The following is a 21706-nucleotide window of genomic DNA, read 5'->3' on the forward strand; positions in this document are numbered from 1 at the left end:
AGCTGAATTGAGGTAAGTGATGAAGAGATTCAAGCTGGGATGTGTGACACACTGTGAACTGATCTGAAGTCACAAGCTACTAAATCTCAGACCAAATATGCAGAAGTTCTCCATTGTTCCAAAAGATACTTCTGAACTCCAAAGTTTAGCTAACTTTGCTGCCATAAGCTGTCTAAAATATCTGTAATGGGACTGAAATGGAACAGCAGATAAAGATGCTCTTATTATAAAATCCATTTAAGGGAAATTACTTTTAAGTTGCATGCTTCACTTGCGATACTGGAAATAAAAAAATTTAAAATGTGTAGTTCAGATCAACATAAATTCATTAAAACCAGGAAAGTATCATTGCAAAGTCAATAATACCTTAAAAGGGCCACATATTTCCAACAGAGTCAACAGACACCTTCTTTCAGAAACAAATGTTACAAGTGGAAAGCTACTGCTCCCTCTGCACTCCTACCTCCCATCTCCTCACACAATCCCAACACATTTCTGCAAGAAGCCAGGACAGAGTTTTACAGAGCCTCTATCCAAAGGGGCAACAGCCCCCAGAGCCATGGCCAAACACTTGCCATGCTCATGCTCCCTCTTGTTTTGGGCAGCAGCCCACCCCTCCATTGGATTAAGTGTAACATGAACTGCACCCTCAGGTGTGAGGACAAAGCATCTCCAAGCATCCCTCATAGGTTTCAGTCTGAATGATCTGGGCTACTTTAGACACTTCAAATCACAGCCTTTAATAACTCAACTGATTTTCATTGAAATGGATTGCAAAGCACCCAAATGGAAATACCTACTAACAGGTGCAGAGGAACAGAAAACACCAACAATCAGAAACAGTAAGGGCTTCTACTACTCCAATCAGAGCTAGAAGAAGCTGTCCCCAGCCCAAGCTTTCTGTTACTTTTTCCAAAGCATATGTGCATGCAGGTGTGTGTACATGCATGGGAAGATGGGGTGGGAAATGCTCCCAGAGGAGCTGGCAGGGAGGGGAGGCAGCATTTACTGGCATATCCATCTCTCTGCAGCCTTAGAAAAATTCAAGTGTCTATTTAAAGTTACATTTGAAATTTCAAATAAAAGCAATAACCTACTAAAGATCAGCAGGTAAGAAACAACATTATGAATACTTAGAAACAAATCTTTGCCAACAGAATTCCTGAAAGAAACTTGAATCTCATTTCCCATTCAGCAGACTGCATTAACTAATAATGTAGAAACGAGTGATTCAAACGTGAATCATTTCTACCTGCATTCACTGTACACTCCTCTCCCTCTGCTGCAGCCAAGTAGTATAAAGCCACAACTTCACACTGCTACGGTCAGGCACAAATTACTAAGTCACGTGGTATTTTTCAAATAAAACTGAATCATCGAAAGGACAAAGAGAACAAACAGCGAAGGAGCTCGCTGCAAAAAAGATGGTGACTTCCTAGCAGCCCTCAAGGAAAAGGAGGAGGAAAAAGGAGCAAGCTGCACCTCTAGCCTGATTCAACAGGTTTTTCTACACTTATTTTTAAGTCTTCAACTGTATTTACTGTTTTAGTAACTCAGATGTTCATATCTTCCTTTTCCAAAGCTTCATGCCCTGTCATACGGTGTCAAACATGCTGTATATGCTACTTCATCTCTATACAGCCAAATCAGATTTCTGGGAAGAAAAAAATAAAAGGAATGATGAGCAAAAGGTTTCTTGTCACAATATTACAATTTATAGAAAAGATAAATCTGCCTCAGAGTGATCACATTAAATGGCTGAAGCACTTATGCTTGGGTTTGGTGGGGGTTTTTTTAAGGTTGCTTTACGAGGATGTCAGTCCAAAATTTAGCAGAAGTAATGGTGTCTGTAATTTCCCAAGTACTTCTGTCAATATGTCCTTTAAAGCCACAGTCCCTTCTAGAGATGTGTCTCACTATAAGCAGCACTAAAATAATGGGAACTACTTAACAGTCTCATCCACTATTTTTATTGGAGTTTCTGCCCTTGCTACCATTAAGGCACTCACACCTACAACAGTAGAAACCACACCAAATTTTCAGCATCTGTTGGTTTCCAAGCTCCTACTCTACTCAGGTGCAGTTCCATCTCTGGCTTCCATGCTCCATACACAGCTTACTGCTACAAGAGAAGCCCCAGCACAGTGCCCACAGCTGTACATTCCCACTGCTTCCCTTTGGCCAGTACCATTTTAAATCAAGTGCAGCTCATCAACTCAATCAACTGTGGTTCCACAGTGGTTTATGGCAATCTAAAAGCAAAGCTTTATAATGAAGCTAACCAGAATACTGCTGCTTTTGAGAGGAAGCTTCCTTTCCCTTCCATCTTTTCCTTTCCTCCACTTTCACTCAGTGGTTCTTCCTACCCCCTCACTTGCACTTAAAGGGCTTTCTGGAGCCAATTTCACAAAGCAAAGATGTAAAATGATCTGGAGCTAGTTTTCCACCAGGTTAGCAAGCTAACCTGGGGCATCCTGGAATCCAGTAAAGTCCTAGGACAGGTGCCAAGTAAATGGCAGGATCACATGGCTGAGAGCATGAGTCCCCACTTATGCCAATGGGAAAGTCATCAGAGAGAATGGAATTATGAGAAGACTTGGGTCAACACATGTGCTTCTTGTTCCCTTCCTTGATTGGTACTGCCATTTGTCTAATCTTACTGTAAGCCAGTTCAAAGAGCTAAACCATCAAAAAACCCATTCATTATTTTTGGCTAGGCTTGTTTTCTGCCAATTGAACTCCCTGGACTGGCTCAGCAAAGGAATCCAGGAGCATCTGCACCAGTGAGGGAAGAGGCAGGAACACACAGGGAGATGAGGCCGGGCCGGGCCGATTGAAGCTGTCACTGCAGCGCATACCCCGGAGCAGATCTGCATCACGGCGTAGTTAGAACTGACAGCAATCTGTGCCTGTGCCACGGGAGGCCTCCCCACTGACAGCAGTGTGCCCACAGTGCCAGCGCTCACACAGCCCCGGCAAAGTTCCACCCGGGCACCGGCCTGGGTATTGCATGGAAAAGCACAAGAATCACAGCTCTCTCACCCTCACAGACACTAGGAAACATCAGCTGATTTCTCTCTCGGCAACACCCCTGTGAAAATGTGCTCTGTAATTCCCATTACACAGATTTAGCCCAGAACAGCAAAGCAAGCAAAATTGGTGACAAACTCAGGATTGGAGCCCAGTAAATCCTCTACACCAAACCAACACTTCATCACTCAACTGTGTTATTAACCCTAAATGAATTCAATTAGTCGGTAGCAGTCCATAAAAAACTCCTTTTGCAAAGACTTTCTAATGCACTATAAAGTTCACATATATAATACAGTTAACAAATGTAGGTATTTCCTAGATAGTTGTGAAATAAGAAACTGGGGAAAGGAATAATACTGAGATCTTAAGTAATTATTTCCTTTTCTATAGAGAAAAATAAGTGCACATGAAGCAGCATGAGGGCCTATTCATACAATTCAAGAAATTTAATGCAAAGAGCTACAGAAAGGAAAATACATCTACAGATTCTTTTTCCTTTAGATTTCCATTGTAAAACCATTTCATGTGAAATGCCAGCAATTATTTAATACACCCTGAGACCAGTATCTTCCCTTAAATTTATCTCCTACACTTAGCCCAACAATTCCCACACTTAACTCGCTCTGTATAACAATGAAGCACATTTGGAAAAGGAGGGGATTTGTTAAACAGAAGCAAATCTCTGCAGCAGTGAACAGCCAGCACTGTAAGTCTATCCAGCAACACGAGATAGTCTTTCATTCACACTGCAGCTTAAGCACATCACATTTGGGACGCTCAAGTCATACTTAATTTTGTTCAACACCTTCTTTTGACAACAGCTTTGTCACCAAGACTCAAAATACGTACGTCAAAAAAGACAAGTCATCTGCCAGGACTCACTGATTCTCTCCAGATAAAAATAATAAAGCTTTAAGTGCAAGGAGCAGAGGCTGTCTAATTGTCAGCTGTATAAAGTAGAAATATCAAGATTATTGTCCTGAGGGCAACGAGAATTTAAGAGGAATAGAAAATGATGCTGCAACCTGTTTTGAAATCTTGAACTCCACAGGAGTCAAAATTTAAGGAAAGCAAATGAAAACTCAGTGCATGCTACAAATAACTGCTGCTAATTTGCCAGAGAACCAGGAGAATAAACAAACCTGCCTAAGAGGGACTTGCACCCTATTTAACAGCAAGAAACTGGATGACAAATCAACCCAACAAAAACATCCTGAACAGCATGGGAAAAACATTTACTGCAGAACTCCTTGCATCCTCACACATCTAGATACAAAGAAAACAGCAAAAGTGTGCTACTCTAAATGTGGAATTTACCGCTTGAAATCTGACAACTATTACTTCAGTGACAACGGTATTCCAAAGCTCATTTTTCTGGGCAATAAATGATGATGATCAAGCCAAAGTAGGAAGAGCAGTTCCTCACACAAAAGGGACTCCCAGCACAGAGCGTGCTGGCGCTTCCTGGGCTCAGCAGGCAGAGCAAGGCGAAGGCAAGCTCAGCGCTCCTGTCACACGAGGCACCCCCAAGACAAGCGCTCACAGGTACCCACAGCCAGCACAGGGAGCCAGCAATTCACTGCCTCAATTACGGCTGCAGGCTAACCTTGGAGAAATTGATACTGACAGCAAACCTGAGATCTTTTTTTTCTTATTTAAATAACAGGGTGGGAAGCTTAGATTTCCCTCATTTCTTTCTGGGAAGGAAGAGGGAAGCTCCAGCTTCTCCTGTTTTAGAACCATCCTGACACACACCTTCCCAATTCTGCTTCACATGCATGCAGCTACTGGCATAGCCTGGCTTGTTTTCCAGCCAGGTGTCAGACTGCTAAGTCTTGGTCAGTTTTGAAAAAGAGAAGGGAAAAAAAAAAAAAAGATAAAAAATGCAGCATCACCTTAATAACTGAGTAGATGTAATCAGGCAGTGGAACTATTTCACAGGAGGACACTTCCTTCTGTCTCTAATAAATTAAAAGCTGAAAAGACAGCCAAAATAGAGTATGTTCTCCTGATAAAAAAGAGGAAGCACTGTAACAGTAGCACAACCTTCCAGTCTCACAACAGCCAGGTAGACAATAGAGAAAAAAAAGTTTCTCTTATTCTCTGATCCCACACACACCTAGATGGTTCAAGGAGCAGCTTAAAATCTGACACCTGCCTGTGACAAAGTAACACAGAAGTCTGAGACTCAGACAAACACTCAAGACTGAGCAGTAATACCCACACAGCAGTCAGGGCACCTTCTGACAAGTGAAGGTGATGCCAAGGTTTGGCATTCTGCTAACATGTTACCTATGGGCTTCACTGGTGAAGACACATTTCTACCACCAGCACATTCCAGTAAAATTTTAAACTGCAACACAGGTACACATATTTGAGAGAAACAGATCTGTATTTTGGCATGTAAATATCTGAATTCAGCGTTACAAACCCCAGCTCAGCCATAAGACTGCACAAGGCCACTGTCCAGTACTCCATTCTATAAAAATTACTAAACACCAGTGACAAAGAAATTTTGCTCGCAAGATGCAATGTACATTTTTATCATGCTGGATAAAATATCTACAGTCTCAGCAGTGGTTAAATTGCTGCTATAAAGGAAATTGTCCTCAGATAAATGGTTTCCCTATGAGAAGGTTTCAGTGCTACACCTCACCCCAGGTCAATAAATCAAATTAACTGCACCTTGTCCTCTGGCCAATGACATCATCGGCTTGACCACATCTTGTGAAGCGAGTGCAGAAACATATGCTATTTAAGGCATGAAATCATATTAGTGCTTTTTGTCCAGCCAGCCTTGTGCTGTTGGTCTGTGAAACAGTCAGTCACCTGAACAGTCTCATTACAGCTCCTACAGCTTTTTTTTTTTTCCTCTTGTATTCAAGGCCTGTCTTGGCCGAGGGTGAAGAAAAAAAGGATAAATATCAGAGTCGTTCTTTTTGAAATCAAAACGCTTTTCATTAGCTGCAGTGCAGTATTTTGTGACAAATTAAATTTAGAAGCAAACTACGAAATACACCATCTGCACTTGCACGTGAACGCTCCTCCTAGTAGTGTTTCAGAGATGTTTACATGCTAATCTGGCACTGCTACCCTCAAGTACCCTGCTGTCCGTCCTTTTTCTCCACAGGGTGAAAACAATGGTCACTAATGAAAACCTACACAGTTTTATTTGAAACACATCCCTGCATAAATATTTTCTATTTTAAATTACTGCCACCCCCTAATCAAGTAACCCATTTGTTTTATTTCTAAGTAGACTAATATCTGGTTTAAAATTGAATTACTCCAGACAATTTAAGAGGATTAATTTCAATTTTCACTTGGCGTTCTTATGGCAAAATCACAGAAAACTTATCTTCCTTTCTAGACCCTGCACTGCCTAGTGGTATCTTCTGTCTTGAAAGCAAAATCTAAATGAAAGAGAGAGGGGAAAAAAAAAAAAAAAGCCTCAACCCAGAACAGTCAAAGATACAAGCAGTGACAAAAGCATCTGACACAGTGCACTGTTAGACCTCATCCACATTAAGCAAAAAGAAGGTGAATAAGATTATCTTCAATGTATTCAATTCTGTTTGTGTTCAGAGGGAGGAGGAAAGCTGTTTAGATTTTGAGTGTGTCTTCTATAGCCCTCTCAGTGCCAGGAAACGTAAATTAGAAGCAACTCTCCTTTAAGGAAAAGAATCAAGGACAAAGGGACCAAAAATGCCCAAGCCTCTGAAAAGCAGATATGAAAGGAACAGCTTTACAGTCTTGAGTTGCTATAAATTAAAAATAAGCTCCTTATTTAAAAGACATGAGTGTTTGAGAATCTATGAGCAGATCTGATGCTGCTCAAGCCCCAGGAGGGTTTTGTTTTTGCTGGCAGGGGTGGAGTGGAGATGGGGGGGTCATTTTGGTTATTAGTAAATAAATCAAGCAGCAGAGTGAGGCCTAGGCGCTTGCCAGAGGAGCCGGGGCCTGCCTCTCCCCCTCCTCTCCTCACACAGCCTGGGTTTGATCTCGGGGCCCTGTGGGTTTGCCAAGAAAATTTAAAAAAAAAAAGCGAGAGAGCGAGAAAGAAGAATCATATTGAACCACAAAAGCACATGGGGCGAATGTAAAATATAAACACGGCGTTGGGCTCTGAGTGGCTGTTATTAAAGGTCTGAATTACTAAACATGAGAGGCGGGGAAAGCCGGGCGGCCATTTCAATAATATAAACCTCCCCGAATTAGACATTATTCAAATGAGAAGGAGAGAGAGGGAAGAGAGGGAGAGCGCGGGGGAGAGGGACGGGACCGGCACCGCCGTGCCCTGGGGCAAAGGGGGAGCGGGGCAAACGCGGCCGGGGCAGATCCGGCCCTCAGGGGGGGCGGACGCGGCCCTCGGCGGCGGGGGGCGAACCCGGCCCTCGGGGGCGCCTCTCCCGCCGGGGAAAGGCTCGGGGGGGCTCTGCCCGTGCACCCCGCGGCCACCCCCCACCGAACCCGCCCCTTGCGAGGGGAGGGGGCAGCTTTAAATGAAAAAGCCGAACCGCGCTCTCCTTTTGCCCCTCTCCCCGCACCCACCCGCCCCACGCTGCAAGGCCCAGGCTCTGGGGAAATAAACCCCGGCTTGGGGGGGGCGGGGGGGTGTGCTGCGGGGAAGGGGGGCAACGAGGGCAGTGTTAAGGAAACCGAGTCTATCTGCCTCCCCAGGCCCCAGCCAGGGGCCAGCGCCCCCGGCCCCCTCCGCCCCGCCGCCGGGGGGACCCTGCCCCACACGGGCGACCCGCCGGGATCGCTCCTCCAGCATCCCTCCCTTCCCCCCCCCCACTCCATGAATATGTAAAGAGGATTTATTGTGGGCGTGCGGGCCGGGTGGCGGCCAAGCCACCCCCGAACGCTTTTGGGTGTGGGGCTGCCTCCCCCCTCCCTCCCGGCGTGTGTGTCCCCCCTCCCTCCCGCCCCGACCCCTCCGCCTCGCCGCGCCGCCGCCGCCCATCGCCCCCATGGCCGGTGCCCCGGCGTGAGGGCTCCGTGTGCGGGAGGAACGGTGTGTGCGTGTGTGTGTGTGTCTCCCCAGCGCGGGGAGGCTGCTCTGCTTCTCCTTCTCCTTCCCCCCCCCGCTCCCTCCTGTGCCGTTAATTATAATAATCCTGAGTACTAATAAATTATGCTAAGCGGGGCCGGGCGGGCGGGCGGGGGGGGGGGTGCGCCCCGCGCGCGCGAGTATGAATATGAATATGTAAAACGCAGTAATGATTACCTGCCGCCGCCGCCACCGCCGCCGCCGAACTCTCATCTTGACTCGCTGCTCCTCCGTCCGCCATTTTGAATATTTTAACCAAAAATCGGCCGCGCGATAAACCCTCCCCCCTCCCCTTCCCCTCCCTCTCTCCTCCCTCCCTGCCCGCGCCGCCGCCGCCGCTCGGCGCATGCGGCCCGGGCTCTGCGCTCCCCCCTCCCCTCACTTCTCCTCAGCCGCTTTCCCTGTGAGGGCGCGGAGCGGCGCCGCGCATGCGCAGCGCGGCCGGACCGTCTCGCTCCCCCTCAGCCACCGGCGGGCGATGGGGGGAGGCGCGTGCGCACTGAGGCGCCCCCCGCGCGCCCCCTCAGGGCACGGGGCGGTCCGACTCCCCCCCCCCAAAATAAAGGTCCACCCCGTGGTCATTAGGTTTTTTTTATGGTTGTAAAATCTAGGTAATTTACAGGGGACAAAATGAATGTTTTAGGGAGCAAATGAAGTAGGAGGGAGAGAATGGACGTGTTGGGGTGAAAACAAGCTTATCTGTAGTGGGCAGGAAGGAAAGGTTTTGGGGATAAAACTTGATGGGAGAGAATGAACATTTTGAGGTAAAATTGAGATAATCAGTAGTGGAGAGGAAGAGGGAATTTGGTGGGTAAAATGTGAGTTAATCTGTAGGGGAGGGAAGTGACATATTGAGGTAAAACCAAAGCTGTCAGTAGTGGATGGGAAGGGAAAATTGAGGGGCTAAAGCTTGAGATGATCTCTAGTGGAGAGAATGGACATATTAAGGTAAAAATGAGGTAATCACTAGTGACAGGGAAAAATCTGGGGGGAAATCTTAAGGTCATTGTAAGGAAAAAGAAGTATTTTGCAGGAAAAATCTAACTGAATCTTTAGGGCCAGAATGAACAATTTGGGGATAAGGTAAATGTAGCCATTGGATTTTCATGCTGGGTCATCTAGGTAATTATCAGGGACAAAATTAATATTTTGGAGGTAAAATCTGAGCTAGTCTATAGGGGAGAGAAGGAAGATTTTGAGGTAAACTGAGGCAATCAGCAGTGGACAGGTAGGGGGATTTGGGGGGTAAGCTTGGAATAATCAGTGGGGGACAGGTGCCTGTCAGGAGCCTCCCGGTGAACCCCGCTGTGTCTGAGTGGTGCTGTGGAAATGCCCGTCTGCACTGCACCTGCACCCAGGTTCTGCCCCAGCCTGGGCAGGGCTAAGCTCCTGTGCACAAAGAGGAATTGCATCCACGGAAAATGGAATCGCAGAACCTGCAGTTCCCGTGGAGGAGGGTGCCTGAGCGAGGGTCTGGTTTTCCTCCAGAAAAGAGCGATTGCACGGCAGCGATTCTCCTCTGTTCAAAAAACCCCACCCCAACATTCCCTCGTTCTGGGCAGCCCAATGCTCCTGGGGTGCTTTTCTCAAATACTTTATCCTCTTACACTTCCCGCGTCAAATTGTCCTGGAAGGAGAGTCGGGTTTCATGCCTCCCTCGTTAAAGGGGAGTAAAAATGAGACCAGAGGGACCAACAAATAAAATTAGCTTGAGATTCAAAGCTTCCAAATCAGGTCGAACAATTAGCCAGAGCAGCAAAACTTTGTTAATTCCTGACAGATTTGGCAGGGTAAAAATAAAACTTACTCACATTTTATTATTGCGTAAATACACGTTATCCCTAAGCTTTGTAATGTACTTCCAGAAAAAAAAGAAAGGGAGGCTGGTGTAGAATGGCATTCATTAAGGACTCGGTCTTAACGTTTTCCAAGAGTCATTAACTCAGATGGGTCAGAGTCCAAGCTGCATTTCCTTCTGGGGTGCAAAACATCGTGGAGTAAGAGGAACTGTGGGGATCTGTTCTTGCATGCTGTTGCTGAAGAAATTAGGAGTCGTATCAGAGACAGCCACTAGATTTTTTTTCATTGGTAGGAGAGAGCCAAAAAGGAAAGGCTGAATGAGGGAGACAGCAGGGTGTATCTCCAAGGGGTGAATCAGAAAGGTAATTTTGTCATTTTTATTTAAAAATAAGGTCCTCTGGTAATGGGATTTTTTTTTCTTGCCATCCTATAAAATAACCTCTTGTTATTGCAGAAAACACTAGCAGAAATGGACTGCACTGTGAAAGGGGAAGGTTTTTGCTCTAACACCAGTCCTACTCATGCACATTCATTTGCTGACACCCTAAACCAGCAATTAAGCACTTTGTCTCCTGAAGATCTGTGTTGCACTCACAGGAGCGAACATGTAAACAAAGGCATATTGTCGTGCTCCTCTTCAGTTCAGCCATGATCCTCGCGGGCCAGTTAATCCAGTTTTATGGCCAGGTTATACCAGCACTGCAGCACGCAGGGGCTGCACCAGGACAGATAAACGAGGAGAGAAAGGGCTGCCTAGATTAAGGCTCTGCACAGCTCTAATCCTGCCTACGCTGAATATTCTCTCCCGTATCTCCCTATCTCACCCAAAGACTCCTCTCAGTCCGGCATGCCACTTCCCAGTAACCTCTTCCCTGATCCCAGCAGCTTCTTGCTGGGGAGAATTTGCTCCCATTACCACACCTGATTTAGCCTTTGCTCTCGCTCAGCTTCTGCACACTTAGCTGGAACCCACAGCTACCGCAGAAAAGATGTCTGAAAACAAGTACTTGCTAGTGGTTTGGTGTTTTTATTTTTGGTGGGTTTTTTTCTGTATGTTTGTTTGTTTGTTGTTGGTTTTTTTTTGGTCATTTTCTGGGAGTTATTAATCTGCTCTGTGTTTTCTAATTGACCACCTATAAAGAGAACTTAATTCACTCAAACCACATAGGTGCTTTCCCTCTCCCTCTAAAGATTAGTCTGGATCTATGTCTGCATCCTCTCCTCTAGTTTTCTTTGAATGCATCTCTATCTGATGCCTTCCCCAAGGTGTCATACATCCCTGTGGCTATATATCCAGGAAAGCTGGCCAAATCATTAGTGATGAATAATTTATCAGATAAATTTTACCTCTCTTTCAATTGTGAGTGCCACATAGTGCCTGACTGGTGTCTTACTCATGAGCAACTTGCTGGAAATACTTGAAATTTGAGATAATTGGACACAAAGATGATACGAGGCTTAGCCCTACGAGGAGCTGAGCACCCTGGATTCATTTCACAAAAAGACATAAGTAAGAAAGTTGGTTGTTCAGCTGCAGTCAGTGAGACTGGGCTCACACTGGTGGTGAAGTATGCGCTGAAACAGAGCCCAAAGCAGTGAGCAGCGAGCAGCACCCTGTGATTCTGTTCTCTGGCTGGACTTGTCAGCCACACAGAATTGCCTCTCACAGGGATTTTGCTTTAAAAAGATTTTTCTGGTGGTGAAAAACAATACAGTGTTCAAAATCAACACCACATGTAAAGGGAAGAAATGGTATCTGAGGATCTTTTAAAGCTCTGCAGCATATCTGCGTCCATTGTTTTGATGTCGAACCAGATACCTCTTAATTCCTAACCCTAATTGGCCTGCTTGACTTGTGCCCATAACCCCAAATTTTCTATGATTGCTATGTGACCTTCTGAATTTTCTGTCTCCTGCTAGAATTAATTCAGTAGTGCTTCACAGACCTTTTTTTTTTAAGGTAGGGAGGCAGAGGACAAAAGAAACATGAGGCGGGAAGGCAGGGAGCAAAAGAAACACAAATCACAGTATTTAAGCAAAAAGCACATAGGGAAGGAAATTATCCTTTTCATGAAACAGCTCTAGTGTATAGGGAAATTAAGAGCAAACTTATCTGCTCTGCTCCAATTCCACCGTGCCACTCAGATGTGAATCCCAGATGCTGCTTTTCTCACACGATGTCCCCCTTCTCTCTATCGTGTTTTCTTCACGTGAGATTTCTCCCCTACAGAAGGGCCTATTACTACAATCACGTTTACTTCTGCTTTGGTCATCCAGATAATTAGAGACTTCTGCCTCCAAACAGTCATTCTTCACCCCTTGTGTTTTCATACAAATCTCTGTATTCCTTTCACTTGGGGACTGCACGGATTGTCTCACATTTAATTAAACTTATCTGTGTGCTTCTGTCCATTTCCTATTTCTCATCGTCATACACAACCTGACAGAGGAACCGGCAGCCTCCCTGCTACAGTGTTATTTTTTGAACGCGCTATCGATAGCAAAAGACACTGCCTCTCAAAAAGCTTGCAATTTAGAGAGCTGGCAGGGAAAAAATGAGGGAAAAACAGGATTTGTACCTTCTTGATTGAGAAGGAGAAGTGAAGAAAAGCAAGGTAAAGACTGTGCCCAGTCCCTCCAGTGTCACAGGCGACATCAGTGGGACACAGACTCGCACCCAGGTGCTCGGAGGCTGTGCAGTTCAGTACCTTAACCACAAAGCTGTTTTTCCTTTCTCTCCTACATTGTTCCCCACCCTCCTCCTGTTCTCAGGCATGGAAAAGAGTCCACCCTTATCCCCAAGGCTTGGGACCCACCAGTCCTGTCTCTTTCCATTATTATACTTTTCCCCCTCTTCAGATCTCCTTCCTACGCACCTTTGGAGTGCTGAGCACGAACAGCAGAAGAGAAATGGAGACTGTCCACTGCATATATTGGCTGGTTTTTTTTCCCCTTGCACACTCCTCTGGCTGCCTTTGACCAGATTGCTTTCTGCCTTCAGTTCTGACCCTATTCTGTTGTCTCTGGACTGGAGAAAGGATGACCCTGAATCTCTTATTTCTGAGAGTTGTTGCCACTCCTCTGAATCTTAAAAATAATAAAATTATAGCAGGAAAGTTGTATCATCTCATAATACTCTGCCCCTCCCAAGTGCAGCTAACTGCTTTTTTGGAGATAAGAAATGAAGCATGGACAAAAAGAAGCATGTTTTTCATTTTCATATTTAAAAAAACCCCTGTAATTCAGAACCTTCACACATCCTCAGGAAAGGGAGAGGTAATTACTAAAAGGACACTTATCTTTTCAGGTGGGTTTTTCAATCTATTTCTCACTCTCTGCTGCTTTGCCTGCACTTACTTTAGCTCTAGCTCAGTTTTTTGTATGCATTTCAATAGTTGCCATCAATGCAGCTTCTGAACCTTCCAATTTTAACCAGTTACATCTTACAAATCACCAGCTTCGAGGATTTAGAAAATTACTGCTGTGTTTTTTTAGCAATGGCAAACTAAAGCAGAGAAATGAAGAAACTTGTCTTTGGTGGCATGTGTAGCTGGGCAGCCCAAGAAGACGAGCCCCCAGTTCTCTCTGTTGTGCCTTGATTGAAGGACCCTATTGAGCAGTTATTGTTCCTCTCCCAGAGACCCACAAGGCTGGCTGCATCTTTACCTGTTTCTCTGCTCTGAGAGGGACAACAATGAGGTCCTACAACTTGATTCAGATCTCTAAGGAGTGGGATTTGCAATTGCCTGATTCGAGTTGCCACTCCAAACTGTCACAGATCTGCTTTCAGCGTTTTTCTCTTCCTCCCCTTGCTACAGCAAAACCCTTAAAAAATACCTGGTTTTTGTTAGGATGATTACTAGCTAAGATTTGGGAAAAGCTCAGATACTAAAGCAAGAGTGCCAGCAGTGTGACAAACTCAGGCAGAAGGGCAAATTCTGGTTTGTAGCTATGCGAAAACCAGGGCTGAACTCCTTTTTGTGACCAGTTGTACAGCACGCTTTCTGCTGTAGACCTTGGGAATGCTTTGGTGCTGCTTACACGAGGAACCAAATTGTTTTTGACCTCAGTGAAGAGGGGGCCAAGAGGGACACATCTGATGCCTTTTAGCAACCGCAAGGTTTTCTGCAGAATAGACATAGCCTATGAAACAAACACACAGCTGGAGTTAGGGTGCTTTTGAAAACATTGTCTTTATTCTCTACCTCCCTTTCTTCCAGGACAGCTCTTTGCTTATTCCCTCTTCAGAAAGGGACTTTTCTGTCACACAGCCCAGCCTGGCTGGAGATTAGGGATTCTCTCTGCCCCTTCATCCTTGAATATTTCCTTTTAATTTCACAGTTTAAATTCCAATTGTGTAATTACATTCTGCCTACCCCAAATTCCTCTGTAATTTCAATTGGACACGGTGTCCTTCACTCTCTAGGCAGAACTCTTGCAGTGCTGTGGGGCACTGTTAATAGGCTGCCACGCTCCACTCTAGTCCCATTTCATGTAAATGGGGAAAGAGAATGGACCTGGATCCCTTTGAACTAAAACTGCTCCTCCATATAGGCGAGACAGGGTTTGCTACAGAGTCACAAGGCAGTCTTGCCCCGTGGCAATACACCGGGCAGTTTTCACAATGCCTCAGTCTGAACAGATTTTTGGAGTAAAAGTCTAAATCTGTCTGGAAGTATTTCTCCCCCACAACACCATACCCTTTGATCACAAATAAAGCTGTACAGGGACACCCAAAACACTACTTCACTGAATTTATGTGGCCTGAGAGTACCTGCTCGGACCGTTTAACATGGCAGAAGTGCCATAGTGATTTAATTTAGGTCCAGGGAGTTGTGTAGCAATGAGAGGGCACACAGCACAGATGCCTAGTTCACTAAAATGCTTTACAAGAACTGGCAAGTCCCATGCATTTTATGACCCAACCCCAATACTTGCTGCAGATTTTGCTGTGTCAGCATTTCCCTTCAACCCTTACACTGGTGGTGATCACGCGAGTCCCACATCCCAACTTGTTTTATCACAACATTCCCTTTTTGTGTACTGGTATCTGCTTTACATCAGTGTGAAATCATTTCTAATTCTTCTACCTCCTTCTTGCTTTCAAGTTCCTTCTCCACTGTGGCACAGGTGCTTACTTAGTCAGTGTGCCTGTGTGTAGCCCTTCAGGTATCAGAGACATTCACCTCTCAGATTTTTCACCCCCTTCTGCTGTGGTCTTCTGTGGAAACTCAGGGAAGAGAAGGGAGGGAGCACGTGTGGGTTGGGAGAATGCTCCTCCTTTGCTTTGTCTCATAGAACTTCGTCTCTCTGTTCACATTCTCAGGCAGGCTCAGGGAAAGGAGCTGTTCACCAGGTTTACAGCGATGTTCTACACAGGTCACAGGTCTACATAAGCAAAAGGAATTAGTTTACTTTAGAAACTGGAATAATTTGATGTTTGATCATCTTCAGCCACAAGCCATATTCTTTTCATCATGTGTACACCACTGTCAGAGGAACATGGGGCTGATTCCATAACTGGCGAGAGTCCTTTAACAAAGTTTATTTCCTTTCACTGCAGGACTACCCTGGGTAGTCCTCCTACCACAGAATGATAAATCTTAACTTGAAATAAACATCCAGCTCCTTGCTGGCAGTGCTGTATCTACACAGAACCCCAGTTACTTTGAATTTTGATGGGACTTCTTCTTTATATATTCCAGACGTTTGGTCCTGCTCCCAAGGGACATCTTTATGCCTGCTCCCGTGTTGGCAGACCCGAGGCTGCTGTTTGCATCTCTAGCAGCAGATAGATCAGGTGAGATCAAGGAGACCATATTTCCATGTTTCCTTGCTTAGCTTACACTGTTAAAAGTGAGTTGTTGTTAGGAGGAAACAGAGCATGTAATAACTTGAGTTGGGTTTTATTTGGCTTTGAGTCATAAATCTTAAAGGAAAGGAAAGAGCCATCATGTTCATCCCCAAGTTTGTCATACAATCAGCAAGGGGCAAGGCAGTAGTGTGGGCAAGAAAATGAAACATGTGAAGGTACAAGTGCCGGCGGGGGGAAGTCACTGTTGCTTATTGTCAGTTTTGGTGTGACACAGAAAGTTCAGCTAATCCTCTTAGTTACAGAGACACACGGGTGGGGGGAGATTGTTATCTCAAGCAATTTGCTGGCTCTACTCCTTTTTTCCTTCGAGTTTCTTTTCGCCTAATTGAGCAGCATTTCTTCCTGGGACTCGTTTGCAATAATCCTGGGGCCTCATCTGGGAAAACACTGAAATATATAGAAAGGAGAAGCAGCCTGAGCAAGGCAGCTTGTATCACCGTGAATTTCTCTCTTCAGGAAGGTATCAGGTTTGGCTCCAAGTGCTGAAGTTTAAAAATAAGATAAAGATTCAAAGTGAAACAGAACAGTCTGTTAATCAGAGCAAATGATCTGTCTGAAAGTTGTATCTCATCCATGTGCTAGAAGGACAGGTAATTAACTGCCATTCAGAAAACGAGGACCTTGGTGGTCTGAGGGTGGAGCAGGGGCTGAGAATTCCACTGGAGTGCATCAGAAATGTGTTGATTCCATTTTCATTGCCAAAGGGATATATCTGCAGAAAATCTAATCAAGAGTCAAAAGGTGAACGAGAACAATAACTGGGGAGTTTGTTTTTATTTATCCAGGAGATAAAGATTCAACAACAGGAATAGAATGAGAAAAAGGCACCTCTTTCTGAGCAGACAATTATTCCACCCACGCTAGCTTGCTCATCATCAAGGTTTTAATATTCTATTACTAAGGCTATTTAACAGTTTCTCAGCCTCAAGGCTGCTAATGTTTGTGCAGATACTCTGCCAGTTGCCACAGGTGTCTTTTTACAAGAGACCTGAGTAATTAACATGGGATAGTCCTGAAGATGGCAGTAGCCAAGAGCCATTCTTCAGTAGACTCCACACCTTCTTCCTGGTGCTGGAGCAGGGTTGGTATTACCAACATTTGAATACATTTAAAAACTCGATTTCCATATGCAGAGAGAGCCTTAGTCCTTGAAGGCACAGATTGTTTCTAGGGAAGTAAAGGCTCTGGTTCCCAAGCCCCAGTGATTCCCCCTGGAGAAGTCTGGTATCCCTGTTCAGCTGGCTGCATTACTAAGGTGCTGGAAGTAGTTATCCCAAAGAAGAGGTGGCTGAATGAGTGGTATGGCCAGTGCAAACTGTTCAGCTCATAGCCTGATACATTTACTAATGTAAATCTGATTTCAGCTGATACCAATTTACTGTGATATCCTGGACTGAGAACTGCAGACATGAGTGATTTAATTCAAGATCATATCAATGTATTTTGCTGTGGTGGCTAAAGAATTTATTACTTCTAGCTGTGGAGATGGGTTACCTTTTCAGCTGGGATGGCTAAATCAAGCAGGGACTGCCAGAGCCATCAGATGGGGGAGAAAGGGCCAGAGTGGACATCAATCACAAAACAGTTGTGAAACAACTATTATAGTGCTTTTAAGAGAAAAGATGTTCTGCTGATGTCCTGCTAGCACAGGACAAGGAAGTGAGGGGCTTGGCATGTATGTTGTATGTAGACATTCTTTTTGACTTTGTCTTAAGTTCTTCAGTCTCTCTCTAGTGTTGCTAATCTGGGCCTTTGGAACAGCTCTGAGCTCACAGGTCCAGGGGCCATGTCTGAACCTGGCCTGTGACACAAACATGGTGCCTGTTGCTGGCTTCCAAACAAAGGAAAGCCCAAGGATGGGTCAAACAAGACTCACAGTGTGTTTCACCAGGTTTTTGATTCAGGTACTCAGAGATTAAGGGCCCCAGCATGTGCTGTGTCTTGTGCCTTGAGGTCGCTTTGGTGTGTTTCTATGCACACCAGAGATAATAACTGCATTTCCTTATTTCATGCCCATATTGTGAAAATAAATGCATTAACAAGTGTAATTGCCAGAACGTACAGAGGTGAGAGCATCTTTGGTGGATTTACTTCCTTTGTTTCTTAAAATACATTGGTAGAATTTAATCAAAACTAGTATTTGCTTTTTAAAACTGTACTAATTTATGGTTAGATTGTGTGTGGGAGCAGGAGCAGGTAGAAAGGAGCTTGTACCTGTGCTATACACAAAGCCCTTGGACCACGAGAAATGCAGGGAATGCTCTGTGATGAGTTATCTGGGAGTCTGCAGTGCTTCAAAAACACAAGGAGGAATAAGAACATGGCAGGAATTGCTGGATTCGTGGACCTGTCTCTTCCTTCTGCAGGTCTGCACAGCTAGCTAGTTACATGCAGGACTACACCGTGTTCTTTAACCCTCTCAGTGAGCATTTCAGTTTGTAACACTGAAAATATATGGCAAACTCATGTTTTTGAGGCACAGATAATGCTTTCTGAATCCACCTCTGTAGTATTAGACTGCAGCTCTGACTGTGTGATAGCATTCACAGTTGCAGAGACTGTGCAGAAATTAGACATTTCTAAAATGCATGCATAATGAGTTAAAAAAAGATGTTTAATAGATATTCTTGTAGTTATATGTCAGATAGATGAGTGTTAGATTAATAAGAAAATGAATATCTAAAACCACTGAAGAAAAAGACAGAATTGCAGTGGAATATCATGAATGAAAAAACACTTGCCACTCTGAATAGGACCATCATATTTCCCAACAGCAGAACCCCATCCTCCCCTAATTCCCCCCTCCCTTTCCCCTCCCTCCTCAAACACATTCGCATACACTATGGGAGGAATGACAGCTGTTCTTCATGGAATGACAGCCCAGGGATATTGCATCCTCCCTTAAAAAAAAAACAGGCAAGGTACAGAATAAGGTCAGTGAAGGGAGACAAAGGGGTCTCCCAGAGATGGCAAAGGGTAATTTATTGACAGATGAGATAGACGTTACTACAGAAAAATATTAAATGGATTCTTTTCCCCTGTCTTTAGAAGGGAAGAAACGTGGGAAGGGTTAGGAAGGACAGATGCCAGAAATAGAGACAAATTTCCCAGGAGAGGAAGAAGAAATCCTGCAGGAAATTAGGATCACAACACAGAAAAAAAAAAATTAAAAATCAGAGCATCTAAAAAGCTACAAAATTCTGTCCTAGAATTCTGTATGGAAACAACAAAAAAGGGCGGCGGAGAAGGAACCCCACCAGCGTTGGCAGCCTCGCTTCAAAGGCGTTCAGCGAGAGGAGGAAGTGCTGGTAAAACACAGCACCTGATTAAAAGGCCGTGTTTGAAAAGGGCTGTCGGGAAATTACAGAGCTGTGCAGCTCCCGACGTCAGCAGCGAGGAAGACTCCGGGAGCACGAATCAAAGGGAGGCTGAGGGAGCATGTGAAGCATGGAGATTTTATTAGGGGCAGAAGGGAGAAAGGGCTCCTGTAATGGGAGCAGCCAAGCTCTGCAGATGGGAGGAAAGGAAAAGCCAGGCCTTCTGGTGCAATAAACTGGCATAGTGCTGTCAACCTTTCTCACTGCAAGGAGAGAATCCAAGTGAGAGGCTTAAATAGTGGATGTTATGAATATAGTTTCTCTGGCCTACAGAACTTTCCCCCAAATAACTGCACAGGAAGGCAGGAAAAGCCAGAGTACCAGTGCACAATAGTTGGGGTTCTGTAACTCCATGCTGCCTCTAGGATATGTTCCTAGAGCTTGTAACTTCAGAAGGGCTCATGATTTTCACCTGTAAGGGTGAGGCTGACAACAACAGAGGAGTCACCAAGAAAATTTCCACAAAGATAAAAGCAGCAGAACAAAAAAAAAATTGAAGAACAGATTTAATTTTCATTCACAAGCAGGGATAGGTTTAAGCCAAACAGTATTTTATTCTGCCCCTTCATGCAGGGAACATGATTTTCACAGTAACTCAGTCCTTATGGTAGAATAAGGGAATAGGAAGATTTTTAGTGTGTCCATTGTAATGTGCCACATGCAGCACCTTTCTGATGCCATTGCCTGCATGAATCTTGGCAAGACCTTTCCCTCAGAGCAGGTTCTTCTGCCCATTCTCTAATCTCACCTAAACCCTCCCATTCCAGCAAGCACACACCATGGTCTCTTACCATGTGCAAGTCCAGCAGAATCCCAGGGCATTGCATTGCCCTGTGCTGTCAGCTGCCTGCTTTCCAAACTGACAGAATTAATGCCAAACACAGGTTTGAAATTATCTAGATGGGGAGCATTCATCCCATCTCTGTAACTGCCCATGCTGAAGGGAATAATGGCCAGGCTACATTGGATTTGAAGCTTTGATACTCCAGAGGCATTTGCAATTGAGCCTTGGGAGCCTTTGAGCCTATGACAACGCAAAAATAAAAGCTGACGTTTTGCTGAGTTTCACTGTTACATGCTAAGGAAGTGTTAAATGCTAAAGCAGGCTTGTGCTTCCAGTGGGTGATTTAGCCCAGCTTTCTGCTGGCTAGGAGGCTGCAGCATGCTCAAGTGCAATCTGCCACACAGAGCCAGAACCAATCTGATTGTTTCTGAATCACTTCTCAAACAGAAAAACATAGGTAAAGCTCCCAGTTTTGCCAGGAGTGTATGTCCCATCCTTGTGGCCTGTATTTATATTTGAAACCACCTGTACCATCAGTGTGACCCAGATGCAAAAGATGATTGAACCGCTGCAAAATTCAGTGCAGCATATTTTAGGGACAGTCTGCAATTACACTGGGTTACGATGGATAAACATGAAACTGCAATGAGGAATTTCTCCCCAGCCTGTGCTCACAGACCTGAAGTTACCTTCAGTTCTAATGCCAACCTTATCCAGAGACAAGACACAGCCCATAAGCAGCAGGTGACAAAAGGCAGAGAGGGCCCTTTTTCAACTCAGTAGCTCAGTGTTCAGGCCATCTCAGAATACAGCATTTTAACTCAAGAGAACCTGAATCTGGGTCCAAGGAAGCATCAGGCTCTTTCCCTGTGCTGTTGATTATTCTGTTGAAGAGTCCCAAATTAACTGTTTCCTTTTGAAATGGTTAGAATTCTTTGGCCAAAAAGGCACAGCACTGCTGCTTTGCAAGATAGCAGCCAGGAGCCATGACTGGGGAGGGAAAAGCCTGCACTGATAAATGCTATACTCTTTCACATCACACACTCCCTGGAAAAAGGCCTGAAACATATGTCTGCCCCTCACAGACAAAGACCTTAATCACCAGTTTAGAAAGTTGTGCTTGTTCTCTGGAGGCCAGTGAGTGTTTAATTGCACCACAGAGAGGTGAGTGATTGCTGATGGAGAATGTTTGTTAGTAAGATGAATTTAGCCCTATCCTTTGAAATTTCCTGCAGGCTTCTGCTGCTGCAGTATCCATGTACAACACTGGGCTCAGTTTCTGGGTCTCAAACACACAGAGGCAATCTCTTTCTCCCAGCCTGTGTCTGTTTCATTTATTTAACTTGCAAGTCTTTTAGGGCAAGAACATCTAGAATTGTGCTGCATGCTGTACGTGCTGCAATGGGGTCCTGGTGCTAGTTAAGACCTCTGGATATTAACACAGTGACAGTAAATATCTATATCCTTAGCTGTCTATCAGCCCAAAAAGATGCTGAGAAATAACAGGTCATAAAGGTGAAAGATTTTTAAGTGTTGAGTATGGGCATGGATATAAGATGAAAAAGATTCTGACCACAAAGGGCAGGAAAAGCACAGCATCTCCCTGCAAGGTTTTGGAATGATTCTCTTCTGCAGAGCTCTTCTGTGGCATTGTGACAGGCAGAGGTAGCCATGCTGCTTGTAAAGAAGGGTTGTGGTCTTAAAGGTAAGCTACACCATCCATTTAAAATGCCAGTTCTGTGTGGCATGGAAAGTGCAACAGTTCTTGGGGAAAAGTGAAAAAA

Source organism: Melozone crissalis, unplaced genomic scaffold (genome assembly GCF_028551555.1).
Source record: "Melozone crissalis strain CALT ecotype California unplaced genomic scaffold, PUWL_Pcris_2 ptg000009l_1, whole genome shotgun sequence".
In the NCBI taxonomy this organism is placed as follows: domain Eukaryota; kingdom Metazoa; phylum Chordata; class Aves; order Passeriformes; family Passerellidae; genus Melozone; species Melozone crissalis.